This window comes from Struthio camelus, chromosome 3, assembly GCF_040807025.1.
Source record: "Struthio camelus isolate bStrCam1 chromosome 3, bStrCam1.hap1, whole genome shotgun sequence".
NCBI lineage: Eukaryota > Metazoa > Chordata > Aves > Struthioniformes > Struthionidae > Struthio > Struthio camelus.
The window spans coordinates 141,651,303-141,678,081 of NC_090944.1; the positions used below are offsets into that span (position 1 = coordinate 141,651,303).

Here is a 26,779-nt window from a genome sequence, read left to right on the forward strand (position 1 = left end):
GATGGGCATAAGAGTCCAGCTCCTGCTAAGAGTCCAGCGCTTAACTCTTCTAACAGAAACGCATGTGGATAGGAGGCAGGTTTCTCCCACTGTTGTACTAGGTTGCGACTGTTAATGCCGTTTTCCTTCTCTGATTTTCCATGGACCCCTCTTCTGTCTGAGTTTGGAAGGGAACAAGCAAATTCTTTTGATTCTGTTTTACCAAAAGGAAAAAAACTAGCAGAAGAAGAGGAGGCTGTTTACTTAGATCTAAAATGATTTTTGACTGCTATGGATTGAGGCACTGCTCACTGCCACCTCATAAAAAAGCAGAGCTCTTTCTTTTCATGTCTGGGAAAAAAACAAATGAAAATACACAAAAAATATTAGCAACCACAAAATATAAGAACAGTCATTGTAGTGTATAAAACCACTTTTGTTGGACCATAACAAGCAGTAAATGTCCAGGTGAACTGAAGACCTGTGAAATGAAAATCTAATCTTTAAAGTATATTGTGTTTGTACAGAGCGATTTTCTTTCTCTCCCTCTCTTCTTCTCTCTCTCTCTCTCCCCCTTCCCCCCCCCGCTCTGCCTTCCTCGTTCTCCCTCCCCGTGTTTTTGAGTTAATTTTAGCATTCTTGAAGGCTAATAGTATTGCAGCTCTGATGACCAAGATCTAGATCTTGAATATAGAGCTTCTACTGGGCAATGATTGAGAAAGTTTCTCTGTATAGTACACATTGAATCTGTATGAGCATATATAGGTTCTCTTAGGAGTGTCTCTGTATGTTGCGTGCATCTCCCATATCCTCCTATTTTTTTCATCTTCTTGCCTTCCTACCTTTTGTGCCTGTCCATGTCTTTTTTTAACCTCCTTCCTTCTGTAAACTTTATTCAACCTGCTTGTTTTGCTGCTGTGATGGGAAGATCATCTGTGCGGTTCAGTCTCCATGGCTGTGAAATCCTCCCCCTGCAGCTGAGGCTGTAGCGTTGGTTGTTCCCCAGTGCACAGGCAGGCAGTGGGTGTCGCGCCAGAGATTCTGCTTTAAAACTTGCATCCCATGGGAGGAGATGATCCTGCCGAGCTGTCGTGTGTCTGTCCAGCCAGGGTCATCAAAGAGGTAACTGTCATGGGCCAGCTGTGAATCACAGCCTGCACATGGGAGACAGGAGTGGCAGTGATGGAAGTAACTGTGAAAAAGAGTTAACAGGAGTGTTCGGTTACTGATGGCTGAAACCTTCTGAAGAGGAGGGAAAGAAACAAATTTGAGTACTAGATAGTGAAGAGGAGCCTGAAGGAACGTGGAAAATACGTATGGTGGCAACGAGAGAGACTGAAGTGGTCTATAAATGATGCAGGGAATTGTGAAGACTAAGATGTAGTTGGTGGACTGATTAGATATATACGATGGACTTAAAAATCCTTACAGGCATCTGGAGAGGTTACGTGAAAAAGAAACTTTGCATGTTGGGACTAAAAGGCATTGCTAATTGATAAGCTATAGACTCTGCTTTTGAAAAGCCATGAGTATTTTAAAAGATGGAAGGGAATGCAGTTGCAGACTTTGCAAATGAACCCTGTGTGTGTTGAGAGGGGAGGTGAAATATTTCTCTCGACTTTGTTAGAGAATTGGAGTTTTGAGGTTGTTGTCAGGGAAATGCTTATGGCTGTAAATTGCATTTTTTTAAAACTCTTTCCCCCCTCCCCACCCTCTCTAATTTAAATGTCCTTTGTCCCATTTGCTGCATTAGACTTACAGTTCTTGCTTTAGGCTTGTATTAAAAGTTGGCAGTCTCGGCTGGAGGAAAACTAGGAGGTAGGTCAGATGCTAATTAATTTCATGCTAATTGTGCCATAATTTGAAATCCAGTGGATTAGTTTCTGTGGGAGAGCTGAAATGTATGGAAAGGCAAAAATGAGTAAGGATAATTAATCTCTGCAAAACTGCTTGGGATTCTGTAAGAGAAAGATCTGGTGGTGTTGCTTTTATTTTAATTTTACTTGAAACATTTTAAAGGTGCCTGCGCGGCAGAACACCTGAAAGAGAAACAGCCCCGCAGCGGCCTGAGCTCTCGGCGAGGTTTCCCTCCCTGCAGGGTGAGCAACTGGGTATAGCCCTGTTCACCTAGGACAGACGGACCTGGGTGCAGCAATGTTGCTGCCCAAAATCCTAAGGCTTCTGGCTGGATTTGGGGGGCATATTCTTGACCCCGGTGATGGTCACTGCTCTTGCACATGGGGGAAGAGCTCCCTTTTGCCTGTCCTTGTGTGGGTGGCCTAGACCTTTGGGCTGGGTACATGGGAAGAAGAAAAGGTTACTTGCCTGCCTGTCTCCTTTCTCGCACGGGAAAGGGCTGGAATGGGCAGGAAGGGGCAAAGGATGGCTGGCAAACGGCAACTCCGGGCTCTGCATCCTCCCCTCCCACCGCATCCCCAGGGCTCGGCAGAGAGCTTGACTTGTGGAGCCAGGCTGGGGTAGCAATTTACTGCTGGCCTGTGATGGCCGTGAATTACTATGTGCCCTGGAGAATTGCAGAACTAGAAGTAGAGCTGTGACTCAGAAGTGGGTCCCACGCGCGACACCTCCCAGGCCTTTCCCTTGCGCACAGAGCACCATCTCTCACCCAGGCTGTGCCTGATGCCAGAGACCTGCCCCGCGTTCCCGTGCTGGCTCCGTGCAAAGTATCTCTGTGCCCTGTTGATTATAAAGCTACGTATTTTCCTTGGAGTTTTCTCCCCTGACATTATCAGCATACTAGAGTTCGATGACCTTGTTTTGAACTGCTGGGGAGCAGCGACTTCCCAAGTGATCGTCTCTTATTCTGAAACGCAGGGAGCTGCAGGACAACGCAGAGGCCGGGGAACGGGGCAGCTGTGCCGTTTTCACAACTGAACTTCTTTTGTTTTGCTTTCTACTTGTGAACGCCAAGCAGAAGTTCAAATAGCATTGCAAAGCAGAAAGCTTTATGATTAATTACACCTGGTACAGATATAATTTAAATATATTGACTTGTCTGAAATAAGTGCCAGACGGTGAAATAGGGGAGACAGGAAGTGGCTGGTTGAGATTGCTGAAACAAGCTGGAATCAAAAGTGAGGGAGAGGAAGTGCATCATCATTTAACTTTGCTCAGCAGCTCCACAGAAAGCTGATGCAATCGCTGATGGGCAGTGAAATCAAAGGGCGAAAAATCATGACAAATTCTGTGTGCTTTTAAAATTAATGTAAAGCTAATCAATAGCTTGACTTGGTGCAATATAAAAACGTAGTACTGGGACCTCCATTACAATGATTTTCTTTAAGTCTGTGTTCTGGGATTGCTATTAGAAAGGTTTTAGAGATAATAATGGCAGTTAAAAGACAGCTTTCTAATTCCCTTCAGGTTGTTGCGTTTCACCGCAACTGGTCTGTAGCTGTACTGGGAAACTAGGTAGTGTCAGCCCCTGAAAGATTATGTTTTCTTTAGCTTTTTTCTTTATGGACCAGTGGGGCCCTAGGAATATTTAAGATGGCTTTTAAATGGGGTCAGGGATGGAGAGGAGGAGAAACCATTTAACTGGACTTGCTGTGCTAAAGGAGCTTGTGGCTTTTTTTTTTTTTTTCCTTCCCCTCTCTCTTCAACAAACTGTGACCATATGGGAATCTGTGAGTCAAAGTTCAGAAATCAACCAGCTGCCTTAGGTTTCTGATAACAGATCATGTTGTGGTGAGGGCTTGCTTATCTTTGATAACCCATGCGTCTAAAATCAGAATATGTGTATTTTTCTCAACTTCATGGGTGAACTTTATCACCCTGGGCACACATTCTTCCCTCTCTCGCTCAAGCTGGTCCTAACTGTTTAATGATTACGACTGTGCCATCTGTGTAAGTGTTAACATCGTTCACTACAGTTCCTCTCAGAGACTTCTATTCATCTTAAATTCTGTCTCTGCGGGTGCCGGTCACGGAGACTCTGCGACTCAGCACCCCTGGAGCCAAAGAGTGATTCATGTCTCCAGAGTTTCATGACGTTGGCCTTGCAGAAGCCAGAGTCCAGCTTTTGGCCCCAGTCATTTCTCACTCCTCTTTCCCTGAAATGTGCTGGACATCATGGGATTGCAGCTGTGCAGAAATTTTGCACAAAATGGGAATGTCAGTGAAATTTGCCTCCTGCTTGGTTTTGGAAATAACTTTTTTAGGGCGCTCTCCCGGGTGTAGGTGTTGCCATTGTACTTTGCTGAGCTGGCTGTGTTGCAAGAGCTGCAGCGTATGCTGAGCTGTGCTTAGCTGTGAGGAAGGCAAAATAAGCTGATCTGTCTTGTTGCTTCCCTGTCATCTTGGGTGAAATCTCAGCTTCCCTATCCTGGTGTTCTGAGTCCTCTTCCAGCTCAGAGCAGGAGATGCCTGAGACTGCAGATGTTGTAACTCTGGTCTGACAAAAGAGACGTCCCTAAACAAACAGTTCAGGGTAAAGAGAAGGCATCTAACTGCAACCTGGACTTCAAACCAAACGCTTCCGTAGTCAGTGTGCTTTGCCAAAATGCAGAACTAGAAGTATTCTGTGCCAAGTATTACTTGGGAGATGTCAATGGTTGCTGGAGGAACAGGAGAAGCCATAGAGGAAGTTCAAGGACTGAAGGGAACAAAGAAGGCCAGGATGAAGCCGGGGGCTGGGAAGGAAACACATCTACATGAAGGAAGGCTAGAGGTACCAAGGAGCACTCTGGAGGAGAGAAGATCATCCTATCACTCGTGTGAATAGGTGCTGATCATTCCCCCCTCCAATACTAAGACAAGGGTCAGTTTCTGCAACTGGAAGGAAAGACCAGAGGGTGTTTCAATGAGAAATGATAGATGCTGAGGTAAAATAAAAACAAAGGGAGAGACATCAAATGAGAAGGTGAAGGAGAGAAAAGCCAGATGTGGAGACAGGAATGGGTGAGGGAACCACATCTGAATACCCTGTAGCATAGACAAGATGCTGTCTCCTCTTTTGCTAAAGTATCTGGCTGTTCTTCAGAGAGCTTCTGCTTTGTTCTTGACAGATAAATCTACTCTGTAATTATTGCATGTTCTCTTTAGCCTCTCCCTTTACTCTTTCTTCCCACTCTTTCCCCTAAGAAGATCACAGAGCAGCTGATATGATGTCTGCTATTTCCTTGTAGAGCTTTTTTAATCTGCACCTAGGTGCAGCTAGCATCAAGACAATGAGGCAACTAGAGCTGGCACTCTTGTATCAGCAAAGAAGGGAACCTGGTAGACTCAGGTAAGTAAAAATAGTAGATCCTAGTTTGTTTCAGACACTTCTGTTGCACTCCTCCTTGCCAAGGCTGAACCGTGGTTCCTGTGGGAGCTTCTTGTCTTCATTTTTCAGAGGCCTTGGAGTATACAGTTTCAGGATTTGAGGTTCTTTGCTGTCTTCAGTATCTGTGTGGATGAGACAAAGTTGAAAAATGTTTTAGTCTTGTGTGCTGCCTCTTTCCTGGGTCAGAGGGCAGAGAAGTTGCGTTATGTTCCCAGTGCTGAACCCTGTAGAAAGTCAAGCCTGGACATCTGTTTCAGCAGTGTCGGTGGGATGGAAATGAATATTCTGAAGCAACTAACTGGCCTGTGGATTTGTTGACGGTGTATGACCACATCAGGAAGGCCTACGATGTAGCTTCACTACAGTTCCTTTCTGATAGCAGGGGCCAAAAGTCCGATTTCTCCCTATTGCTATTTTATCTCTATGTGGATTGCTGCATCTCCTCTGACCGCTACAGTGCTAATAACTAAGCCGGCACATGGCTGAAGCAGGTTATTTAGTGAAGACCTGGCATGCTCTTCCTTTATTGCCTCAGTGTGGCTCTTTAATATGGTAGAAGGTTTGTTTATCAACTCTTACCCAGGACTTTATGTAGCTAGATGGGGCATGAGAAAGGAGGGGTCCTCCAAAGGTTAACGTGAGCATTTGGTTGTGACGGTAACGTAGTGCCACTGTGGAGGGGGTATTCTGAAGGCCTAGAGAGTGTGAGCTGTGTGAGCTGTTTTGAAAGCTGCCATTTGTCAGAATGTTGACGATTATTTTCAATTTGTTTTGTTTTGTTTTTTAATTGTGGAAATGTTCCCAGAAGCTTAGTAAATGAGGACATGTTCTTATAAATATTCAGCTAATATGTTAAAGCTCACAAGGCCCAGCTTTGGTTATGAAACCTATTCCTTTAACTTGGTGTCGTTTGTCTCCTCGAAGGCCTGTTTGAAAGAGCTGCCTCTAGTTGCAGGAAGAGGCTATTTCTCTCAACCTACAAAGGACCAGAGCTTAGAGTATGCTGCTTTTAAAATAGATGTGCAGCCTTGCGAACGAATTTAATCCCCCTCCAACAGATGTCTCTGTTTGTAGACATGGGATGCCAGAAAACCACAACGTATTCTGTATGATATTTCTAAGCCCTATGCAAAACTGCCGAACCAAAAACCTAGTCTTAAACAATTCAAATCAGGGTTATGTTTGCAGAGGTGTTATGTGGTTAGTTTTCTTTCATCCCTTAGAGATTTTCTTTTTCAAGGATGATGGAGCTTGTTGAATGCTCTGGGTATCTGTTTGCGTTCAAAAATAGTCAGCAAAATATTGTCCCGAGTGGCTTCATGAGATTTCCTCCTCCTTTTGTGCATGCTCAAGATCAAAACCGGGCGACTTCCTCACAGTGAGAAAATAATCGGTAATTTTCAATAGTGTGGTGCTGACGTGGGAGCTTTGGAGAATCACCACAAAGCCAGTATCTGAAAGCCAAGGGTGAACCGAAAAGGTCTGAAATAGTTGGCAGGTTTTCAGCTTCTTGCTGATGTAGTTGCATGAGCCCCATGGAAAATTTGGGACTTGTATCCCTGTGTAGATTAGCCACTAAAAAGATCTCTCTGCATTTTCTGGCTTATATAGCTAACCTTAGTGGTGTTTGTGTGCGTCCTGCGTTGTGACATTGCATAAGGTATTTTGACAAAGCTAAAAGAAAGGTAAAAGGAAGACCTGATCTATGCTTTTTTGGCCTCCTGCTATCTCTCACTGATGTAAAAATGCAAATTTAAAAAAAATCCAGTTCCTTTGTAGGACCTCCATTCGCTTTATTTTACTTTGAAAGAGCATTCATGGTAGTTAACTATAGCCCTTTTCTGACTTCTTGCGGGGGAAACCTTCCTTTATTGTATGCTTAGGGCTATATTGGTCTTTCCCAGTCTGTGTTGCATGGTGAAGAAATGAGTGGAATGGGTAGTTGAATCACACCACATTTCTTGATGGCCCAACCAAATGAAACGAGTACTACTCAGAGAATAAATTACCCCTCGCTGTGAACACGAGTGGCAGAATGTAGCTCTTTGTTTCTGCAAACTGATGTTTCCAATTCTATGCATTTCAATTCTGCAAACTGTTTTTCATGGAAAGAGAGAAATAAAACTCGCAAATGTGGCAGATTTTGCTTTTCTGCTGGTACGACTGATGATACTCTACATACTTTTTTGGAGAAGTAACCTACACTGACTTCTGCAAAGTAACACCTTGTTTTACACCATTACGAGTTCCAAAGCATTCAAATGCCTCTATGGGAAGGAAATAGGTTAAGGGAAGTTATCTGGAGTCCCTTCTCCATGTTTTCCTTCCATGTCTTCTGTGTACATCTGTGAAATGGACCATAAAAGAAGAACATAGGGAGTGGGATATCAACATAGTGGGAAGACAAAAACAAAAAATTGATGATGAAAAGGAGGGAGACAAAAGACTCTGAAGAGAGCTGTGGAAGACCCAGGGGAAAGAAGAGGGCACATAACCTCTGAATGCCTGAAGGAAGTGAAAGGGCAGCAGCACAGTCAGCCAGTTTAGCAAAAATGAGGGAACTGCTGGACAAGTGGAACAGCGATGAACTGGTGCAGCTTATAATGCACAGAGCTAGAGGTAGAGTTTTTTCCGAGTGAAGGGATAAGTTTTGCCACTTGAGGATAATACTGAGTAGGACCTTATTCTTTGAGCAGTTTGCCTTTCTTTTCAGTGGGCCAACTCGAGAAATCAGTTGTGATTCAGAGTTAATAAGAGAGGCAGCGTCTGGCTTTAAATTTGTTGAATTCCTTCTGCTTTGTATCAATGCCACAGAATACAGTTTTGGATTAGGGAAATTGAGACCTACTCTAAGAATGTATATCACATTAGATGATATATTACTGTTCCAATTCCCAGTCTTGAACATCCAAAATAGCTTACATGGACACGTGAGGCAGGTCCTAGGCTCCGGTGAACGCTATTTAGTGTTCCTTAGGGAAGGAGAGAAACACTATAATGAAATCACCAGCCTTAAACTAAGCTGCTTTTCTTAGGTGGCTCCCCTAGATATCAGCAAAGACGTGTCTGTGCAGGTTCAGCCAAGTTGCCTGTTGAATAGTTTGGCCAAATGCAGGAAGCAAGATCTTTGACCTTCTGCAGTGTCCTCATTGTAGACGCATGCATATAATTTCCAGTAATTTAACAGGAGCTTTAGTTTGAAAAAGATTTGGGTTTTATTACTTTCATTCATCATCATTAACTCATGCCATGTGGTGGAGAGGAGGGAATGACATATTTCCGCAATTAGATTCAGTATTTTGCATGAAAAAATGAGCTGTTACAGCAAATGCTGCTTTTGAAATAAGGAATAAAACAAACGGAAACAAAAGCTGTGATGTGTGCTTGGAAAAGAAGAGTTAAAAGGGGATATTTTAACAATGAAGTCTTCTTTAAGTTGTGGTTAGAAACGATTTAGCCTTCTAACCTATTCCTACTGTGTACTTGACTTACATTCAAAGAATTTTTTTCATCCAGTACCTTGATGCGCTTCTAATTTGTCTGTTAGAAACATGCTGTACTTTCTGCTTACTCTTAAAAGGTGCGCTGGCTTAGTCTTCTGAAAGTACCTTTGCGTAGAGCTGTTTCAGTTTGCTGGGGGAGTGTGAAATCTCATTTGATTTTAGTTCATGTGGGTTTGCCTTGCTTGCGTTTTGATTTAGCTGAGCCCAACAACTTAACACAAAACACAGCTAGGAAAATCCTGTTTCCTACAGTGTGGATGCAAAAGGGATCAGTTCTTTGGGGTAGCTTGACTCTGGGCCAAGGTGCACTTCAAGGGTTTCTGTACTTTATTTTTTTTTTTTTTCCTAAAAGCTTTCCTCCAGCAAGCGGAAGTGCAAGGACCCGATCCTGTTTTCTATGAAGCCAAAGGGAAGTTTGCCATCAATTAAGAGGGGAGCAACATGGGGCCCAACGTTGGTGACGGAAACCCCAAACCAGACGAGCTTTATGTGGTCGAGGGTCTGTGCCGGCATTCCACACGGCTGTGTGATGCATGCTCCCCTGCTAGTCTAATGAAGAATATGCGTGGACCTAAACATTTATTTTATTTTACATAGCAGCCTGCTTTTTCAGTAATTTGCCTTTTCTCCTTGCATGCGTCTCAGTCTCGTGGATGTTAGCATGAGCCAGTACTGCTGATAGCTTTTCTGTTTCCTTTCTTGGGACGTTAGTTTTCTTTTCTGCATGTTCAATTACATGTGCACATTCATCTAGCATTAGTTCCTGTTCACTGGAGGATATTTTGCAGAGCTCTTTACGCAGCATTCGTAATATTCTCATCCATGATTTGGATTTCTTACTGACAGCAAAAGTTCAATCCTTTTTGCTGCTGTTTTATTCATTTTATAGCTCTGTCTAGATAAACCACTTACAAGTTCTATAGTGGAAGTTTAGCAATTCGGTTCGATTTTTCTCTTCTAATTCAATTGTGCATTGAATTCTGTTCCAATTTGGATATATTTGTACTATTTTTAAAGGCATTTAAAAATGTAAGCTCCTCATTTATCAGGATTTCTCTGGTGATAGCTATCTTACATTGTTGTCATAATTCTCAGAGGGGTTGTTGTTGTTGTTGTTGTTGTTGCTCTCACTCTTCTGTAGAAAAATGATCCTCATCTTTTGATTATGCATGCCAGCTCATCTCTGTTTCAAAAAAGAATGATCATCTGTGTTACTGCATTCAATTACCTACGTTAGTCGTGAGAGTATATGCACATACATATGGGTTGTAAGGAGATTTATATGTGTGTATATAAATATACATAAACACACACACATATATAAAAAAATATATTTGTAGTATCTTCAGTTGTGTGATGCATGCATCCACGTCTATTTTTGCTCCTTTTTTTTTTTAATTCCTCAGTTTCCACTGTAACTTTTATGAACATCCCATCCGGAGATATTACTATCTATGAACAGGAGACAAAAATACAGAACTACTTGTAACAGCTAAACTCCACATGAAAGCGATAGGAGGAGGGACATTTGATGAGTTTTCTTTACACAGAGGGGGAACTGGCAGCCCTCCCACTGCGTGAGCCTGTGCCCACAGCTGTGCTCTGCCTGCGGGTCCCTGCCGGAAGTCCAGGGCACCCTCTTTGCTCTCTGACAGTTTCTCCTTATTTCAGCTGCCCTCGAGACCCTTTTCAGTGGAATTTCCACCATGGAAAACACACAAAAAAGTCACCTACACTTACGTAGTATCCCATCTTCTTGTGCCGCTTCCTCTCCCTCCCCCCCCCCCCCCCAGGAGCATGCAGGGAATAATTCAGAGCCTTCCTTGGACCCTTGTCTGTAAGAAGGTTAAAATCTGCCATTGCACAGCAGATACATCTGGGACCTCATTTCTTACTCCTTGTTTCAAACATACATAGAGGTCAGCCCAAAAATATTGGAGTAAAAACTTTCTCTTTGGCTCTTGGATAGGTTTTCATGATGATGTGCTAAAATGTAGAGTCTAGCATTTGGCCCAGATGGCAGAAAAGAAATTTCACTGATAATTTATTTCTTGTACTAATAATTCATCTGGCTATTGATCTAGTTTGAGTTTGGCTCCAATTTTGCCTTTCAGAAGTGCCCTTTTGTAAACAGGTTTTCCTTATCTATGTGAGTCAGGATTTGACTTTCACACTCTGTGCTATAAATTACACCCATGTCTCAAGTATGCTACTAATACCTGGGATTTAGTGAGAAGGGGAGGAATTTGAGCTCAGCTTTTGTCGTGGAAGGCTTTGCTTTTTCCATTACTCAAGCTCCACGCTGGGACATCTTTCTCTCTGCTCCCTTTGGAGCTTTTGCAGAAGCTCTGCAAGCGTAGCAGAAGAGTAGCCTGAAATAAATTCACTTGCCCCCTTTTGAATTTGATATTTCACTTTGTCTTCTTTAGTTTTGAGGCTATATGGTTTAATTAGCATTTAAAGGTAAAGGCAGGCAGGGTCAAAAGACTCCTCGTGTGAGAAGCATGCCCCTGCAAGCAAACAGGCTCACGGCACTCAAGGAGATTATTAATATGAAGTGAGTTTACTCCAGAAATTCCAGGATCAGGCCTATGATACTGAATTTGATTTAATTCACTCATACATAATGATTACCCACAGCTCTGAGCAGATGTAGTAATGACTACAATTACTTGCAGATCATTTTTTATTATGGTTATATCTGTACATGATATTATTCTTGAGGCAGTGTTTTTTTAATATTCAGTTTGCTCCGCTCCCTCATCAACACTGCCTGTGCACAAGGTTGGAGGCAAATCCCCAGTTCTGCCCTGAATAGCTTTCTGCCATGAGCAAATGCTGGTTTTATTTGGAGTCCACTGGAGTATGCAGTTAATAATGTTCAGAGTTCTTCTGTGGAGCATCAAAAATTGTGTGTGTGTGTGTGTGTGCACTTGAATTGTGAAGTCTCCATAAGCTTTAAGAAAGCAATCTCAGGATAATGTAAAGTGTGCAAAGGAAAACCCTGCCTGCAGCGTATTTGAGTGACCAGGGACTAAAGCAGTGGAGCGCCCAGCAACCTGACCTAGAAGCTTAGTTATCCCTAAAAAGCGTTCACCTGATTCAGGCTGGTTTTGCTGGAGCTGACTGATACCTTCTGCTGCTCACAGTTCTGCCCAAGTCCCTTTGCGTAAGCCTAGAGAAGTCTACAAACTTTGTCTTTTAATTTATAGTTCTGTGAGAGGAGAGTTGGAGTTAATATAAGGGTAGGAAGACTCATTTGACTTGAATTAATCATGTCAGGGAATGCTGAAGATATGGAAGGGGTCTCGTGCTTGTAGGCATGCAAGAGAACAGCATTATTGCAAACGGGGCATTTGCCACATGTTTGTCATTCCATTTAAATGTGATGTTTGTCTCATCTTTCAGATTAAGCACAGGGATTATTGCAAATTGCCCAAATGGAGATAAATATAGCTGCACATTAAAAACTCTTTTGTATGAGCTTGATCATTCTATGTTTTCAGTAAAAATTGTTCTTATTGACAATTAGAGACCTTTTTTTAAGATGGTAGTTTAGAGAAAATCAGAAAGATTGTCTGTGGACAAGCTAAAGATTTTCTAATTAAAAGAAGTTTCCTCAGCCACTTCCTCCTTCAGCGTTCCCATTTCAGCAAACTGAGATTTGTCAATAAATACTCACCGCTCTTGACTGTGGTTCTTCTTCCACATAGAGAGGATCACTGCATCAAACAAAAACATCTATCACAGTTCTTGTCATCTGTATTCGTTTCTGGATTTGCTTTTTCTGATGAAAGCCATGACAAAATCTCTGTTCATGATGAGGCGATTTTTGAAAGCAATGAATTGTGGTTGGGAGGTGAAAAGTTATTTGCCTGTAGAATTTCCACTCAGCCGGTCTAATTTGGATAGGGTGACCAGGAAAGAACTTGTTACGGAATATTTTGCTTCATGGCGTTGGTCTTGATTTGTAGTTTACGCTGATTTTAGGCATACTCTTGACTGAAGGAGCTGACTCCCCAAAATTCTGGGAAGCTGCTGCTCAAGCACTCTTACTGCTGCTTAAAACATCATTTTAAAGTGTCTCATTGCACCTAAGGCACTATGGTAACTGAGCAGGAAGAGAAAGCGATGACTGATTTGCAACAAAATGCCAGACTCCTCAAAATGTAGCTGCAGGAATTAATTCTTTGCATAAAGTGGATGAAAGGAATGTCAGTACCCTTAACAATTAAATTCACCTTAATGATTAGGTGCAGTAACGTTCAGGAGCAGTGTGCTCTGTGCTGATCATGAGAAGATGATGCATGTTACTCGATGCTGATGAATGATAATGCAGAGTGACAAGTTGATGTCTTTAGATTGAACGAGCCACCCTGTGTTTTATAGCCTTGCGTATGGTCAGGGAGGGACACCACGATCTGCAGTGTTTAGTGCGGTGCCGATAACAGGACAGCTAAGGGCTAACATGACACTCGAGGCATGGTTTTATAAAAAGTCATTGACCACTTTAAGGGACGCTCTCTTAGCACTATGCATAGTATACCAGGCATAACTGGAAACCAGGAGGCCATTTATCATAAAGATTATTACTAGATGGTTAAGCACTTGAAAGGCTACCACTTGATGCAAGACCTTCCCTATAAAAGCTTGGCTATAGGTCGGTAATTTGCCAGTATTCCTGGGTCAGGAGAAAGCAGCTTAAGATCAGAAATAATAATGGAGCATTTTAGAGCTGTCAGTACAATGCCAGAAGCACTGGAAATATTAATAATTTTCGTGATAAAAAAGACCCTATCAGGTTAAGGGAAAAAAAAAGCCACAAAGGAATCTAGCTGAAGATTTGAAGAGAAACTACAAAGGACTTCATTAATACAAAAGGAAAGATTAGCCCAAGAACAAAAGAATAGGAGAGGAGTTGGCAAGTATAAAGCTGGGAGAAGAATTATAATAATGTCATACATGGGATATTTGAGTGAAAAGCTAAAGAGAAATTAAAACAAAGCTATGTTAAAACTTTTCAGACCAATAAGGTCAGGAGAATATTTCCCAAAAGCTTAGATGAGGGTTTGTACTGGATATGGCTGCAGAACTTAATTTTCGCTTTTGATCACAAATGCAGCGCTGGCATGAGGAGTGATAAGAAAAGCAGCAGAGGACGTGGCGAGAGGTCGTGCCGGGAGCTTACAGCCGTTTCAGTACACAGTCTAGGGCTGAGTTCTTCAGTTCTTTGGGAATTTCACTAGTTTTCTGAGACAACAGCAATTGTAATTCTTTCTTCCACGGCTTAGAGTGTAGTCCAAGAGCTTAATAAAACAATGTGAAGGAAAGCTCATTTGCTTGACTTTGTATGCAAGTTCACATTTGAAGCTGAAGAGCAAACAGTGCCATGAGATGCCCATTGTGGCTCATGAATGGAAAATGAATTATGTTGTTCAAGTATCATGTTCACTTGCATATTTCCACGTTGCAAAACAATGGCTTACAAAATAGTGCACGCAGCATGCCTATAATTTTGGGTTGCAGTTGAAGGGCAATTTAGTAATATTGTGCCCAAAGCTCTGAGCAGCATTGACACAGTTTTGGCCCCTTGCGATGATCCATTTATGAAGACACAATAATGACCTGGTTTATGTCCCGGGGAGCTAACAATCTAATTGAAGAAAAGATTCAAAAATGCTGATGATAAACAGGAAGGGGAAAGAATGCATGAGGGCAAAAGGGGAATATACATTTATCTAGTGGTGGTAATTATAATACTTGTCACCTTTACTGCTGTGCTTACGTTCAAGCAGGGCAGAACAGCAGCGTGCAACATCCCTGCTTCAGGACCAGGTGTGTTAATTTGGAGGTTCTGCACCTTGTGCTTATTGAGCTCTCCAGTCAGTCTAGATGGCTGTGATTTCTTTCGTTTTGGAGTGTTACTATATGAATAAATTAGCTGGATGGAGGGAAAAGGGTATATGTAGTTATCGGAAGTGCTTCGTGATTCTGGTTGACTTTTCCGCGTTATTTTCAATATTGTAGGACTAGGGCATAGATAAGCTCTGTCCCAGCAGGCAGAGGCTTTGCCCCTGACAAGTACTGCGTGGGAACTCTGTGCCACCATCGGTGTGATCAGTAGGAAGGGACAGCAGGAACTGATTGAGATGATGCCTTCCCTATGTTGAAGGGACAAGTTCCCTCTTTCCAAGCTGCTGGTAGTGCGGTGTAAAACTTGTCCACCTTCACTTCTGGGGGAACACAAACACTGTCCCATTTGCAAAATTACATCGTGTTAGGTTAATAAGAGAGAAAAATACTGGGAAGCAGCAGTTCTGTATTGTTGAGTAGACACTGTTAATTGACTTCATTTCCCAACGTGACTACATTTTTGAGGAGACACATTTTTATGCCCGTATACATCTTATTGGCAGCTCCTGAGCTCCTTCTGAACTATTCTTCTGCAACATCCTGATTTTTGTGCAGGCTTCTCTCATGTCTTGATTGTTTGAGACCACTGGTCATTGTTTGCAGAGGTACTGTATACGCACTGTTTTTAATTGAGTATCCAAAAATGAATTACTGTTGCTGGTTTGGTTACGCTAAATCCTGTTCTGTTATCAAACAAATCTGATGTTAAACACAAGATCAATGTTATTGTACAGTGTCCTACTTGATGTATTAAATAGAGTATTATTCTAATTAAACTATCAAGAAAAGCACACAGAATGCTCTAAGAGTGGGCAGCACTTGCAGTCCCAGCTGTTAACAAGCATGGTACATCTGATTTGAGATGGAGATACAAAGGAAGCGCAATTATAGTCAGATGAATTAAATAGGAACTGAGGGCCAAGGTTACAGAAAAGGAAGATACTTTTAAAACACACCTATGAGAGAATGTAATTTACTATGTATGACTTAAAAGCATAAAATGTTTCAGTGACGCAATTCTGGATCAACCGCATAAAATGATCGTGGTATTATAAATGGTTCTGAAGATGGGCTTTTCTTACGTATTTTTTTATTCTGGTGAGTAAATGTCTATGCAAGATTTCTTCCAAAATTAGAATGCATGGTTATCAATCATTTATATTAAGCGTAGATAGTTCTGCTCACCTGTCATGACACAAAGTGCATTTATTCCTTTCTGAGCAAGCTGCAGTACGATGCTTTCTTTTGTTGTGGAATGTGACCTTATAATGCTATTACTGAACATTTTTTTCCCCTTGAGTTGTAAGGAAAAGGAAAATACTCTGTTGGTTTAACTCAGTCTCATAGTACACCGTGCATAGCTGTACATTATCTTGAGACTTTCTTTGCTTTACATACAGTTGGATAAGTTTTGGCTCTTCTGTCTGATGCTGTTTCCTCTAATGGTTGAAGAAATGGAACATTATACTGTGTAACATGTGGGGGTCGCATTAATCACAGAAAATTCTTTTAATGTCTCAGAAGTAACTGTCAAACTGGACATACTGAATCTATTTAAACTAAAGCATGCCATTTTTTATCTACAGTGATCTTTAATTCACATAAAAGGGTCAAGAAAATGTGATTAAGTGACAGTTTTAAAATGTACTATAATATTAAATAGCTTGATTAAGTGACAACTATAAAATGTAATACAATATTAAGTATCTGGCTATGTCCCAAAAGAACTTTAAAGTATTTTGAATGGTTTGGGGAATTCTTTAGCCCATCACGAGTTACGAAAGAGCATTTTTATTAAACATAAACAGGTGAGCTCAGAAAAAAAAACCAGATAATGTCTTGTTGTGCTGCAAATAATGTCAATCCTAGTTTCAAATTAAAATGACCGTCTTTCCAAACAAGATCTGAAGGAAACAAATAGGGTTCTTTCTAATGGTGTGACCCCCCCCCCCCCGAAGACCATAGAAACAAAGAGCTCTCTCACTGTGGATGTGCACGGATTTTTACATTATGTGGCTGAATAAGTGTCGTCGTGTGTTGCTCTCCTAGCTTTTCAAATATAAAGTAAACATACCGTGATGAGTTGGACACTCTGGTGAATAAAGCCCTCAGAGATCTCCAGCAAACTGCTGCTTGCCCAGTATGCCTTGTGCATAGGCACTGGGAGCCTATGTGTGCCATTAGACTTGAAAGGAAAAATCATCATGAGAAAAGTGCTCCAAACTGCACAACTTGATCAGAGCCTGACTTTTGTGACTGTAAGAGATGTAGGAGATGCAAAGGAAAGAAAGGCGCTCAGTGAAGAGAACATGAGTTTTGTATGTTTAAGGAGATCTGAATTAGCAGTACCATGTTAGAGAAACCTAGAGAAAGACATGCTGTTTAGCAGCTGATTCTCCAAAGTGCACAGGGCGTTGAAAGCTACATGTGGCACGTACAGAGCACTGGCGAAAATGCATTTGGTGCTGGCCTTCCTGAGCAAAGCAGGCCACCAATGCCTGTGTCCGTGTGAGCGGGAACTGGTTTGCATGAACTGGGGAACACTGTCATCTGCTGCCTATTTGTACCCAATTTGGTGTTTTGTTATCAGCAGTCAACCAGAAATTGAATGCCCCATGCCCCTTCCTTTGTGGTTTGAGTGCTTTTCAGTATTTAAATTCCCTTAGAATTTTAATTTCCCAGCTTTCCCCTAGGTAAGGGTAACAAATTTGCTGAATCTGGGAATGGGCATTTTGAAATGCTGCTCTGTGACCCATCTAGTCCGGTTTCATGTGCTCTCGATGCTTCCTGGGTTTTTCTGAAAGCCTTCCAAGCAGAACTGAACCTTAGTAGCTTTCATGCCAAGATGTTTGGAGTAGAGTTCTGGAGGTATGGGCTGTATTGATAGGAAATGTCCAAAAACAGGGTGATGTAATTTGGTTCTTACATGTCAGCTGGTTCTGGGTTAGTAGGAACTCTAGCCCATCAAGTGAAGTTCTTTGCATGAGTCTAGCTCGGTCACATATGGTTCAAGGTGTCCAATCAAAGTCTCTTCTATATGGATTGATATACAGAATAAATATGAAAGAGGAAAAAAACTATCAAACTGTGCTTATTCTGACCCTAGAAATCTGGATTTTTTGTGTCAGATGCTAAAATAATTTGAACACACATTTTCCCATTTCTTCATGCTGAGCAGCGCTTGCCTTTTGTGTTTTCACAGGGCCTGTGTGTGGAGAATGGATACAGTTTTCCTTTAAGTATTGTGAGCCACACTGGAGCTGCCGTTGTATCTGTCACAGATGAAAATACTATAACTATGTCTCTTTGTAATCCATTCATTGGTTTATGGACCCCGAATCCTCAGGAGAGGGTCACAAATCCACATAATGTTCTTACATGCTGGGTTTTGCATTTGGATCTCTGATTTAGCTGACAGATGTGCAAAATCCCATCTAGCCAGATATCTCCCTCCTGACTACACAATCTGAGGAGATCAAGAACATGCGTTATTCCAGCTCAAGGCTGCCTTGAATCCAGGCTAATAACTTTATCTCCTGATTCGCTTGCTTTGGATGGCATTGGTACTTTTTAAACAGTATTCTTACTGTTTTGTAGACAGCATGTAAACATTTGCCTTGTCCAAAATGCGATATGTAAATAACTTTTCAGCTAGGTTAAGTAATGCAGCACAAATGAAACTCAATATGCCAGCCACTCTACTGCAAAATTTTAAATACAAACTTTTGCATTGCTGGTGTGAGAAATAAAGGAATTGTCACAGCGGGTGAGCTGTGAGATCCATCAAGCCTTGTATGGCCTGCTTAGAAATGGCCAAGAGCAGATGCTCCGGAACAACATCTAAGAATCTGCAAGAGACAGATATGTGGTGAAGCCTTCTACAGTGCTGTTCTTCTTGGTCAGTTTGCGTTCAGGTCTCTGCCAGTATTTCATTTCAGTGGCAAAATTTAACTGTGGTCCTTCTAAGTGGAGATGCTTTGTGTGGGAGCCTCCGAGATGCAGGCGTTGCTCACCTTGGCTGACTCTGCAGTGGGCACAGCTACCCCTGGCAGCTGGGCACCTGGATGAGGTAACTCCTTGAATGTGTGCAGTTGGGCTTGCCTGAAGTTGCCTGTCAGGGGCATTTGGTAGTTGGCTTGTGTGGACAGAAGTCTTCCTAAATATCCACCCCCCTGCATTAGACAGGAGGGACATTCTGGAGAGGATGAGTTTTGGAGTAGAATCGTTGGTGACTTTAAAAAGTCAATGTCCTCCTGATGTTTCAATGATGACCTATGCAAAAAAAAAAAAAAAAAGAGAGAGCGATTTCAGCAACCCCACTACTCCCAAATCGAAATGGAAAACAAATTGTCTTGACCTGTCATTAAAATAGGAAACCATACATCTTGTTGACATGGCCAAAGGTGGTTTATAAATACTTTGAACCAGACATATTTTAAGTTTGAAGGTAAAACGCATGGCTGTTAGAAAATGTTAAAGTCATGCTGGTGGTGTTCTGTGGGGTCTTTTTCATCATCAGGTAATTTTCTCTGAAGTGTTTTACTCATGTAAATGCTTTCCCATTTTCCCGCAACTCCCTTCATCTGTGCTGTGCCTTGTGGTGGTAAAGGTAGTCCTGGGCAGGAATAAGTGCTGGCTGCAGCATCTGTGGGAGTTAATATCAGTATTTCAACAGGCAAAAAATCCTTGGGTTGCAACTTAGTCCACGGAAAGAGAAAGGAGTATTTAATCTGAGGTAGACTGATTTTTAGGAACATAGTACAAAATGTTTGCCCATCTTATGTGAGACCAGCCACAGCAAGCATATGCCAGTATGTCCTCAGTCAGGATAATCAATACACATTAATCACTAATTAATGTGGCTTGAACCCGGATGAGCCTCTGGTTTAGTTTTCCTGTGGGACTGGATGCCAGCCCCAGGCACATGTGGCAGGTGAGCCCCCCGTGTGGTGACTAGCAAGGAATGGCAGTAGGGAAGGAAGTTGGCAGAGGAGCTGCTCTCTGCTGCTCCTAGCTCCGAGACCATAGAGGCTCCTGCTGAAAAAGGTTCAGCTCTCTGTCTGTTTGGGAGCAAAGGAGAGAAGTCACCGAAGCATGGCTCTGTCGGCTGCTGGATCGCTTGAGGTTGTAAGGGGGATGAGAATGGGACCAAAGCGTTGGGATCGTCTCCTGTTAGCCTGGGTCCCTCTCTCAGTTACTGAGCTTCTCTCCTTGCAGACCATCATACTTCCTGTAAGGACTACCCTGCCTATTTCTTTTGCAGGAGTGATACATTTTTTGCTAGCGTATGCACAGCATGGATGTTTACGATCATGATGAAAATCCAAGCAGCAAGTAAAGATAAATACCTACCAAGTAATAGTCACCCCCTCCTTCTTCCCAATCAAAATAGCTGTCGTATGGGTCTTGCATTTTTCCCAGGCTAACTAGGATGATGCTGAAAAATATGAGCTCCTATCCTTGAGTAATTTTAAAGCAAATTGAAATCCATGCTGGGAACCTGATGTGCCTGCTTTAGCTGACTTGCTAGCAGCATGTAAATTATTTTAATTACAACTTGTATCTGATGCTCTACAGGACTTGATCCTGCAATGTTACAGCAGTCCAAGTGCCTGAGATTTGCCTGCAGGGCGATATCCCCAGGTTCATGTAAGCCTTCAAAACTGAACTGAACAGGAGGGGCCTGATCCAAACCCCTCAGAAACTGAAGAGAAAACAACTTCTACTGCCTTGAGTGAAGCATTTGTTTTGACTAACTCCATCTTTTTCCTCCATCAGCACTCTTCTATTTTATGTATTCTGAATTCAAGTGGATCTGATAAAATTCTTCACGAATGTTCTTCCTCTGTGAATTGACTGTTTCAGATCTGAGTGATATCACTTCTGACTGGCCACAGAAGTCACCTGCTGTTGTTTCTATTCCATGATTGGATGTACAGAAATATTCTTCCAAAGTAAATAATGGCATTTGCTTTGACATTTGCTTTCTGCGAACGTTTATGCCAGGAAACCAGATTGTATGGCTGAAGCGAATGAATATTTTTATCTGCATTAGTCACCCAGATCTAATTTTACATCTCTAAGGGAGAGGTGGGAGTTTGCCTGATTTGTGTTCCTGTTAGCTGAACATGTATGTTAGGCCCCCAAAGTCAGACTCTTTTAGTACCCTTTTTATAGTAAATAAATAAACTAAAACACAATTTGAAACTATTTTGACAACAGTAGTAATGAATTTTTTAAATTATATTTTCCTTTTCTTTTGACTTCTCTTGGGTGCTGTTGACCAAAGTTGCTGAAATGATAGTGGTGGCTTTACTAAAATAATAGAAGCTGGGGTTTTCGAAGGGACCTAAGAAGGGAGAGCCTCCCATTGAAATTCTCTGGAGTAATCTATATTGGCGGACTCTTGCATTGTGGTCTGTTTTATGAATGCATTTTTGAGCCCTTGTTGTAGTGCAGACAGAAATATTTATAGCTGGGGCTCTGATCCTGCCTGTGCTTGTGCATGTATCTAACTTAAACACGTGAGCACTCCCTTTGGCTCCAACAGGACTATTTGCACTCGTAAAACTGAGGATGCATCTGGTGGTTTTCATGGAATTGTTAATAATTCGACTGTGTTAAACTCTACATGCGATTTTGTGGATGAAGAATTGTACCTCTGCCTAGGAAGATTTGGTGCTTTATCAATTGATGTTTCGGTGACCTTCATTTCTATACGTAGCACATATTCCCAGGATAGCAAACATGCGCTGCAGCACCATCTCGGACACGCTGACCATCTATTCATTCATTCCCTATGAATTTTTTATGGCCACTGTCTTTGTAAGATACAAAGCAAAGAGACAGATGCAAAGTTGGCCATCAGTTTCCTAATGGAGCGAGAGCATAATTAATCAGAAATAACACCTAAGAATAACTGGTGCAGAAGGATATTTCCCAGGGAGGTAATGCAGCCTCCTCAAGATGTAAGTCAACTTGTATTAATCACACAAAAAAAATTAGTGACAGTTTGCCTTTGCAACCTTTTGGATTTGTTAGCGAGCAACTTTCTAGCTTATTATTCATATTTGAGGGTTTTGATAAGGACGAATGGAATATCAGGCCAGAGATCAAAAGTCACAGAGTCGAACAGAAATGCCTGGAAACAATTCCGCTGGGGCTGAAAGACAAATGATTCGCATGGAGACAGGGACAGAGCGGCATCTGAGCAGCAAGTGCGGTGTCCCCTTGACAGGTACGACAGGATTATTAATGTACTGCAGGCAGGCATCAGCGTGGAGCTGTGGTGTGAAAATTGTGTCGTGTTTACTGCCATTAGTGAACGGCACTAAACGCGGTCATAACTTTTACTTTAGACTCCTTTGGAAAGTTGTAGGGCATCTTTCCTGAGCAAGCTACGAATGGGCTCAAACCTGCGACTGCTTGAATTCTTTTTTTTTTTTTTTTACTACGTTTGTGGCAAGACTGTAAATAAGCCCAAGAATATGCTGGCATGCTGATTATTTCTTTCTGGTGAGTCGGATATTGTGTATAAAGTCTGTGGCCATCTTAGTCTGGGAGTAGGCTTGTACTGCTCATTGTTTATTCCACAGTTTTCCTAGCAGAAAGAAAAGGCGATGCCTCAGACAATCACATCTTATCGCATTTCTTTTTTTTTAACACCTTTCCTCAGAAGATTTTAGTTATGATTTTCACTGTTATTCACAGCCATTAGCAAGCGCTTACAGGTAAATGTGTGTTTTGAGCACTTTCCTGAATAAAGAGAGCCTTAAGCACATGCTTGAATGCTTTCCTGAACCTGGGCCCAAGACAGGTTTGATTAGAAAAAGGTGATTGTTTGTCCACACGTATAGTAGTGCTTTTGTTTCCTCTTGAACAGTAAGCTGGACATTTGGACTTGGTTCACTTGGCGCTAATGATACATGACCCTGCAGGCTGTGGTCTCAGCTGGCTTCCATTTTGGGCTTGCAATTTCCTCAGCAAATTTTGTAATGGCTTTTTGAGCTGATGATGAAATCTTTCTGTATCCGTGCCTCTACGAATGCGACTGCTGACTGTCTAGAGAGCAGTGCAGCGGGAGAGCTTGTGGCTTTTTTTGAAGGATGCTGGTGTAAAAAGGTCAGCTTGACATAGCTATGCATTTCTGCTTTTCCGAGCTATTCCTTGTTACGAGAACCCTGAGGTTTCGCTCTTTTCCAGTTTATCTTTTTGAAAGATCTCACGCGGAGGTCTCCTTTGCTGCCCATTCTTGGTTGTCACGGGTGTCATCTCCCTGCGGTTCCTTACTATCCGTCAGAGTACTCCGCTCCCTTTGCTGCAGCGTTTGCACTACCCGTCTCCTGTTACCTTTCTCCTGGCTCGGCAGTTCTGCCGGGGACTCGCGCAGCTGCTCCGGGGCGCCAGCGGGATGCAGGTCATGCCATCATTAGCTTTTGCTCCTAAGCAACTGGATACTGCCCAGGCTTTTCTGTGTTTTGTGTTTCCTACTACCCACAGCACACTGAGAAGTGCAGGAGAAACACTGATATTTTTGGATTAACTTCCACTGCGTGACGGATAGGACTTCAGATGAAAGTAGATCTTGTGATCCTGGCGACAGCAAAAATTTGCACCGGCCACAAAATAAACTTGGTATTTAGTGCTACCTTTTACGCTCCCCAGTGTGAGGGCTACTAAATATCACTGCTTTCTCTCCGATGTTTGCATTTGAACTACTTCCTCTTGTTTTCACTCTCTTTCTCTGTTCTCCCTTCATTCCTTTTATCTGTCGGCAGGTATTTCTAAGGCACGGCTCTTTCTCTTACCGCTTAGCTAGTGGCTGAGTTGACACCACAGACCCAGGTCTGCGATGGTCAGGGCTGCAGTGAGCAGTGATTTGGGAGTAGTAGACCCTCTAACAGAGCCACAGTTTTACTGGCAAAACCGGCATTTCACTGGCATCTCTTGTTTAGATTGGAAGGCGTTCCTACAAGCTGTGGCTTTGGCACTATAGCTAGCAACGTTTTCTCGACTGCTGGAGAATGCTAAATACTCAGCAAAGAGAAGTCTCTTCCCCAGTATCGAATTGGCTGTGCAGAAAGGAAACAAATAACTTATCTTAATAAAGATTATTTTTCTCCCCTGGTTAATAGTGATGTCGTTACCTTGACAGTTCTCCAGTTTCATGGTGAGGAAGATTATCTGAGTAAGACTGAGTTCCTACTCTAGAACCCAAATCCTCAGGCCTTCTTAGAAAAACACAAAGAAACAAGAGTTGCTCAAATTCTGTTTTACTTGGACAGGTCACTGTTTCTGTCTGAAGTTAGGGAATGCTGCTGTTTTTTACATTCCTGCTGTAATGACAGAAGAAAGTTTTGGGCTTAGATAAAGTAGACCAGCACTAACAAGAGTATATGAGCCCAGTTGGGGCCACGCTGGTTTACTCCAGGTGACAGTTAGATGGACCTTCTGTCTCACTCTGAGAATCTCTTTGCTTTTTCTGTTTAACTCAGATCTTGGATCTACCATCTGATTCTGAGCAAATTCTGTTTCTTGTTCTCACTCTTCCCATTGCTGCTTTTTGCATGGTACTTGCTGAAATAGTTGATGGACTGTGGAACAATAAGTGTACAGATGTTGTCTCAGCATGCAAACTGCATTTATGACTCTCTTCTCCATAACTGTATATCTTGTACCTTTACTATACGTGAAGTTACTGGTAGCTGTTGGCTTGGATTTTATGTGGGAGAATTCTTGCTGCATAGCGGAGGTTCATAGCAGCTCCCTGGGCTTTCGTTCCTTAGGTTATGTGAATAGCCGTGCTTCCCAGGTTTCTCCCTAAACATAAAATCATGCAGTAGCATTAAATATTTGCAGAACATTGGGCATGAGGAAAAAAGAACAGAGGAAGCTTTTATTCATCTTTTTTTTTAAATTTGCCCTCTACTTTCTTGTTCATGAAGGGAGATTTTCCTGACCTTAGTATTTGAACTGTCCTGAAAGACAAGGAAAAAAAGTCTCCTGGGTCATCTTAGCTTTCTATCTTTTGTTTCCCTGTGTTGCCTTTAAAAGTGGAAGGGATACCTTCATGTAATTCATGTAGTGCTTTCCTTCAGTGGCACGGACAGGATTTTCATTTAGGGGTCCTCACAAAATTGGATAAAAGGCTAGCGGATGTGACTGTGGTGTTTTCTCCCAGTGCAAAAATACTTCTCCTGCCCTCCTTTTGAAACATTCCTGAAAACAGATACCATCCGTGGCACATACTTACAGAAATATTCACTATGCTTATACCTAACATGCATTCACAGCAAGGTCTTCTAGGCTTCTTACATATGGAAACTAAGAACTGGTTTCTTCCTTAGAAATATTTGACAAGCTCATCAATTGCGCAATGCTTTTCTTTTATGCTTTCAAACCTTAATTCCTCTCTTTGGATTTTTACACCACAAGAGGTAGCCAAAGATCAGGTATTTAATTTCCACCCACAAATATTTGTTCATACCTTCCTGATGAATTCAAAGTATGATTCAGTGCATCATCAAGCTGTAAACTGCAATGCAAGGGAATGCTAATAGTTTTGTAGGATGTGGGACCGAATTTATAAAGACTGTAGATCTGTTTGCAGATTATTGTCTTAGATGCATCGTTTTTTTTGTGGGCTGACCTAATAATTACCTCCATCAGCAAGGTTTGTGCACCTTAAATTCCTACTTGCTTTGTTGGATTATATCATGGCTTGGTTTTACCAGCCCCTTCTAACATAACTTTCTTTGGAAAAAGTGGGAATACAGGACAGCTTTGCTTCTTAGGTGAGACACTTTTGGGCTCAGTTTTGAGAAAAAACTCACAGAAGGGATTTTATCTCAAGATGTTCCCACACTATGACAACATGAGAGAGCGGTATTCTTGAGCTGGGTTTAATTTAGTTAGTTGGATGCTAACAGTAGCACAGGTATGAGTAGTGCAGACTTCAGGACGGGCTAGGTGGAATTCAGAGCACAAGATGTCCCTGAGTTTCAGGCTGCTGCATCTTACCTTTCCTGTTACTCGGTGAACTCCTAATGTCCTTGTCCCTTTTGCCTGCCCTGTACAGGGTCCCTCGGAGTCACAGTTCTGCCTGTGGCCTGATGTCAGGGTCACAAGCTATGGCTTTCGGATGAAAGAGGCAGCCAGCTTTGCTTTGGGCAAGAGGGGCTAAAGCAGATTTTCATCCCCATTTGCTGAAGAGAGCGCATTCTTCATAGATCAGGCTGCGGTGTTGTGTCCAGGTGGCTGAGAAGAGTTTCTCAATCTAAATAAACCAACAGAACATACCTATTCTGTGCACGTTAATAGTCAGGATTGCTAATAATCAATTACTTGTTTCAATTTATAAAATTTAAAAAGATAGACAGTTGCAGAATGGTTGAGGTTGGATGGGACCTCTGGAGACCGTTTAGTCCAACCCTCCCTGCTCAGAATTGGGTCACCTAGACCAGGTTGCTCAGGACTGTGTCCAGTTGGTTTTTTTTGCACAACCAACTCTGAGGAAACAAGCCCAGCTCTCTCAGCCTTTCTTTGTACAACAGATGCTCCAATCTCTTAATTATTTTCATGGCCCTTCGCTGGACTCACTCCAGTGTGTCTATGTCTTTTTTATACTGAGGAGTCTGTGTCCATATCTTGAAAGGTATGGGTCAGAGGCATAAATTACAAAATGCATCTTAGTATGAACCACCATGCCCATCCCCTCCTTTGGCAAAGCTGCCATGTGTCTCCCTGAGAGTGTCCCCGCGAGGGAGTGTGTGCAGTGCTCCCTGCTCTCTGCTCCCAGTGCAGTGGAGCCAACGAGGGACCCTTCCTCTGTGCGTGGTGATGTTGGCAGCAGATTAAATGAACTGCAGGCATGAGAGCTTACTGAGAACTGCAAGACGTGCCGAGGCATCACTGCAAGAAGTTGAGCTTACACCTTCTTAAGTGTAACCTGAACATGTTAGATATGAAAATTCTAGGTAGATGATGATAAAGATGGAAGATGCTTGCTAGCATAAAACTGTGCTCTACTGAAGCACGGATAGAGATGAACGAGAAACCCTCGCCTATTTTATGATAGAAAATAAAGCTAGAAGATCTT

At 42.2% G+C, this 26,779-nt stretch overlaps 1 long non-coding RNA gene across 2 annotated transcripts in view; it reads left to right on the forward strand.

Annotated features, from left to right (window-relative positions):
• LOC104151865 (uncharacterized) overlaps positions 1-20,891 on the forward strand; it is a 228,779-nt gene extending 207,888 nt beyond the window's left edge. The window contains exons 6-7 of one of the 2 annotated variants that reach the window (XR_011140590.1): positions 17,885-18,751; positions 20,260-20,891. This is a non-coding gene — a long non-coding RNA (uncharacterized lncRNA). The remainder of the gene's footprint in view (positions 1-17,884; positions 18,752-20,259) is intronic. The other variant, XR_011140591.1, reaches the window with a different exon arrangement.
• Positions 20,892-26,779: the final 5,888 nt, after the last annotated feature.